Raw genomic sequence first — 6,000 nt, 5'->3', positions numbered from 1 at the left:
ATGTACTGATCATTGGAGATGATGATATCATATGAGTTCATCCATGATAAGTATGAAGCCTAAAAAGATATATCAATAAGACACAGGCCTAAGGGTACTTGCCAACAGAGAGACATAGTTTCATAATTAAAGAACAGGGCAAGGCCCAATTATCACACATATGAAGCAATAAGGCTCCATATGAGTGTGCTTATCATATGTGATGCACATCAAACATCATATGATAAGATGGATGGACAGACATTGAGCATGTATAGCTCTCCCTTTGTAAGTGACTCATATAGTGTATGAATCCAAAGGGTTGTCCAACCAAAGGGACACCAAGGAATTTAAAGGTGAATGATTTTCAAACCACCCTTGGGCCATTAATGCATGATTTGCTATAGGTAGTCATCTGATACCAAAAGAGATGACAACAACCTAGCAAACCATGCTCCCCCTAAATATGTGCAAATAATATATATATATAAGTATAATATACAAAGCACATATGGCTTATCATGGTTAAGATGTTAGCTAAAAGCCAAAGTAATTAGGTGTTTTAATTAAAGATGAGTGTACACTCTCCAACTTATAAGAGGACTAAGAGTACCAATTGAGTAGCTTTTAAATTTAAGTTTACCATCTTTACCATGTACCTAATATCATACAAGGAGAAATAGATATAGAATATATATATATATATATATATTATCAATAAAGCATAATTCTATAGAATCTTAGACATTAAAAGAGGGATCAATAGAATCTCATGCCTAAGAGAGACATCCATGGCTCATACAAGTGAGAGCATTCATGGATAGTCTACCATATTTGGACACAAGGGTCATGGTCCAAACATCTTTGCCTACATCCACAAACCACTATATAAAATATATGGCATTTAAGTACAAAGTGTAAAAGCCCATGAAAAACCAAAATGTGTGGGTTACAAGTGTTCCCATCACAATGTATTGCAAGATAACCACTACAATGAGTAGCTGCCCAACAAACATACTAGATTTCTATGACATTTGCAACTTTGCTCAATTGAGTTTCACACATTTAATCTAGACTCATTTTCAATTCTCTACAATAAAAATATTCATGCAGGAGAGAATAATCCAAGGACTTCTAGAGAATGTCAAGTGATGAACACCTTGGAAACATGCATTCCAAAAAGAACTACTATGACTAGAAAGTTTTATCTTAGTCGTGTGAGAGTATTCATTTTAAGCATTTTTGGAATACGTCAATTGAACCCATCAAGATTTCTTATGTATTTAATGATAATCACTAAGCACATATGAATGGGTTAGAAGGACAACTAGGTGCATAGTAATAAACATACTTATTATCCAAGGGCATAAGAGATGTTTAAGAAAGGATTTGAGTGGATTTCCTTAGACATGGCTTTCAACACTCAATCTTGCTAGAAATGATATTCTACCTAAGTTGAATATACTTGTAAGCCCAAGAGTTCCAATGGGTTAATCATTCACCTTACCTTCTTGTTTTAATGCTAGCAAATCAAATTGATTAGCTTTTGTGGACTAATGTGTTTCCTTGAGGTGTTGTGTCATATATAGAAATTTCATATCATAATCGCCATTACACAACTCAACTCAATGCATAGCTTGTGAATCAAGAAAGCAATGAGCAAAGAGCTTGCACCTACATTGGAGTCATCACCATTTGGAGATGATCAAGTAAAGAAGCTCAACATGAAGATCCCACAAGTTTCCCAACAAGTGTCAAGAAGGAGCTTAGAGTTGAACATGCCATTGTGACACCTCATGTACCTCTACATGTATTGAAGATTGAAGGACAAGTAACAAGAGCAAAGACAAAGTTCAAGATGTTCGTTCAAGCTGAAAAAGTCTACGGAAGTGCAAAGAGCAAAGACATTCCAAGAAGACTCAAGGTTCTTACTTTTAGAATGTATTTGGAGTCCTCTTGATTTTATGTTTAAATGCACTTTCAAATAAGGTTTTCAAATGGTTTTCACACTTAACTTTTTACATCTTTGGAAACCATACACACACCCAAAAATGTGTTTGAAAACCTAGGACTTTAGCCCAAAACCAAAGCCCAAAGCGCCTGGATTTTGAAAGTTAAAAATAAAATTTTACTCAGGGTCGGTCGACCGGGCTATGCCGGGCGACCGCGGGATGGTGCCTGGAACTCCAGCGCATCTCGAAAATTACCAGGTCGGTCGACCGGGGTAATCCGGGTGACCGCGGATATGTTTTCTCGAAATCCAGAAAACATCCAGGTTGGGCTTGGAGGTCGACCGCCATAGGTCTGGTCGACCGCGATAGTGTTTTTGAGCTGAAAATTTATTTCAAACAAGTTCCCCTCGCCGGGCAACCGCCCTAAGCCTAGTCTACCGCCCCGGTATGAAATTTAAAATTCAATCTGAGAGCCCGATAAGGGCGGGCGACCGCTGTGCCTCGGTCGACGGCCGCGACATGGAAATAGATCCGTTGGAGTTTGCGCAGGTTGACTTTTTCAACCTTGTATTTTACAGTTTTACTCTCAAACGGTCATATTTTCTTGTGTGCTATATATACACAATCTAAACATTTCTAAACAACCTTTTGGCAAGATTAAATCCTATCTTCTTGAACCTAAACAAAGGTTTTAACCTCTTTGAACTTGTATTTGTACATTCTATCAAGAGGTACTCCATAGGCTTTACATTTTATCTTCCATGGAGTGTTTGTGGGCTTTCGAAGTTGTAATCAGCATATCTAAGAGGCAAAGAGAGTTCTTATTTTTATTTCTTCATTTGTTTATGAGGATCTCCGATTCAGCCCGTTAAGAAAGGTGAATCATTGTAAGAAGGAGGTGCCCTCGCAAGGCTTTGTGCGAAAAGGGTGTGATCCCTTTGAAAGAGAAGTTGGTGTAAGGATTTGAGATTCGACCGTTGAAGAATCTTATTGGTTTAGTGAAGATCCCAAGGAGGAAAACTTGGAAGAGTGGGGTAGGTCAAGTTGTGACCGAACCACTGTAAAACTTGTGCCTTGTGGATGCTTTCTTATCTCCTTCTTTTTGCACTTTGGTGGTTGGTAATCTCTACCCTTTACTTGTGTTTATGTTTCATTGAACAAGGGTTAGTATATAAGCATAAAGTCATATCTAATCCATATCCTACATTATATTTGTTGATTGATAAAGTGTTAAACTTGTTAAGGCTTAGTGGGTAAATTAATTTTAATAATCCACTTAATTAAGCCCCAAATTTTTAATTAGCCAATTCACCCCCTCTTGGATTGTCACCTTGTATTTCATTTGGTATCAAAGCATAGGCTCTTAAAAAGATTTTTAAATTCAAAATCTACAAGAGATAAAGATCCATGACAATCCAAATGGATTTTGAGTTAGGACAATCCGCTATAATTCCTCCATTCTTTGATGGAACAAATTATAGAGCTTGAAAAATAAAAATGTTTGCCTATCTCAAATCCATTGACATCTTAGATGTCATTGAAAGGGGATTTTCTATTCCAAGAAAATGCACTAAAAATGATGTAAAATTATTTTCATTCAACTCAAAAGCTATTATTGTAATATGTTGTGGACTATGTCCCAATGCTTTTGAGAAAATATCATCATGTACAAATGCAAAAGATATTTGGACTAAACTTGAAAATTCTTATAAGAAAAGTGATAGCCTGTCTTCAATTGATAAAAATATTATTTTTGAACAAAATGAGACTCTACAAAAATCTTTTGTAAAGGAAAATTCTTTCAAACATTCAATTTTTAACTTGGAAAAATAAATTAAAAATTTGAAATCGGAAGTTAATGAATGTTTGACAAGAAATAAAAATTAAGTCATTTGAGCAAAATCTTGATAAATAAGAATGATGACTTAATTAAAAAGTGCACTATCATTGGAAAAGAAAAATAAAGCTTTGAAACCACAAACAAAGATTTAAATGAAAAATATAAACTTGTTTGTGAAAATAAAGAAAAAAGAAAAATTAATTCATCTGATAAGATAAAGTGTCTTGAAGATCAATTAAATGAGACAAAATTAGTAAATGAAGAACTCTCTACAAAGAACCAAAGAATACAAGAAGAAAAAGACAAATATACATGTTCTCATGTGTATTCTTGTGGTTTTAGTTGCTCTTCATCTACCTATACTTATTCATGTTCATATTGTAGTAGATTAGGGCATCACAAATCTAGGTGCAAGCTTAGATTTGTGAAATCAAACAAGTTTGTGTGGATAAGAAAAGACTCACTTCCACACACAAACTTGGTTGGAACCAAATTGATTTGGGTTTCAAAAATTCCCCACTAAAGCTATTTATTGAAAATGCAAATATAATGGGGCTGTGCTTAAATTGCTATATCATATGAATTCTCTCTGGATACTATTTCAATGTTGCATTCATTGTATCTAGATCACTTGTGCTTCAACAATATATCATTTCATAATTAAGCATAGATACATACCATTAGTCATGTTTTTAACAAAATGTATCCTTGCTTATTGAGCTTCATGATCGCATCATGTATCACTTATAGTCTATAAAGAAAACAAGAAATTACCTCTTTAGACTATATGTTGTGCTATATTGAAAATCTTTTAGAAAAACCAACTAAGTGCAAGAACACACACATATGAACTAAGCATCCACAACTAGATGAGCTAACATATCAAATGTTGCTAGACATAGAAACAAGTGTCACATTTTGTATCTAGCAAAATCCATCAAAAACTCATCCAAAGGACTTCAGTGAAAACATATGTCCATTCATTTTCTTGAGCTTAAATGTTAGAAAAATAGAAATGAATTTTTAGATGTCCTCATATAGGCTGGGGATCTAGTTTACATGTCCATTAGAATCCCATAAAAGGGAGAAAAATAGGAGAAAATCGATTTGTCCACAAAATCCCTTGGAAAATATCAAGAAATTGAAAACATGGGTGCGGCGGTCGACCGAGCCTTGGCGGGCGACCGCGGAAGACAACCTGGACAAAAATAAAATCGAAACAGGTTAGACGCAGCGGATGACCGCGTGAACCAGGTCGACCGCGGATGGTCTCAAAATGAAAAACAATTAAGAACAGGAGGGTCGCGGTGGGCGACCGCGATAGCCCGGTCGACCTCGACGATCGAAAACTGTATTTTAAAGGGCGTCCGCGAATCGATTTTTTCACTTCCGCCGTGTCTTTCTCCCCTAAGGTTTTCTTCCCTCCTTGCTCCCAAACCATTCTCGGTGGAGGATAATCAAGATTAAGCCATTCAAGTGAGTTTTGATCCATCATTCTTCCTCTATTTCTCATTTTCTCATCTTCTTCCTTGTTTGCATCCATATAATCTTTCCATTCCATCTTTTCTCTTTTTCTCTCGCCATTTTTTCCCACAAATCATTCATTTTCTGCGTGTTTCCATCCTCTTCATCCATTCTCATCATCCTTCTCAAAACCCTCTTGATTTTCACTTTGATTCTTCACTTTTCTCTCAAAACCCTAGAAACTAAATGTCAAGGAAAACCTTAGCTAAAAAAGGGAAGCGAGCAAGAATGGAGTCGGAAGAAGAGGCGTTCCCTACCGAACACTTCTTCAACAAGCAAGCTAAGGATGGTTACAAGGTCTTCATAGATCGAGTCGTCATCTCAAGGCGAAAAGTTATTTTTCAAGACTTCAACAAATTTGATCTTCTATCACTCTTTGAATCCCAAGGTTGGTCCTTCTTCCTCGTCTATAGCGCTCCAATCTATCCTCAGATAGTTAGGTATTTTTATGCCAATTTGGGTTAAATTTGAAGGATTTCTATAATTGGCTTGATATTCCTAATGCCGGAAAAAGAATTTTCTTTTAAGGGAAAAATGAAATTGGCCTCCACTTCAATATGTCAGAAGTATACCAGACACTAGGCACGGTCCCCCCTCTTGAAGAAAAATATTAATGTCACTGCTAGCTCGATGAATGACAAGGCTAGACTAATTCATAAAATAGTAGCCTACTATATCACTCCAAGTGCTGGAAATTTTGATGCT

This window comes from Tasmannia lanceolata, unplaced genomic scaffold (genome assembly GCF_043159265.1).
Source record: "Tasmannia lanceolata isolate RefF3 unplaced genomic scaffold, GAP_Taslan_0.1 ptg000018l, whole genome shotgun sequence".
Classification (NCBI taxonomy): domain Eukaryota; kingdom Viridiplantae; phylum Streptophyta; class Magnoliopsida; order Canellales; family Winteraceae; genus Tasmannia; species Tasmannia lanceolata.
The sequence above is the reverse complement of the archived record's forward strand: the minus strand, read 5'-3'. Positions refer to the sequence as shown.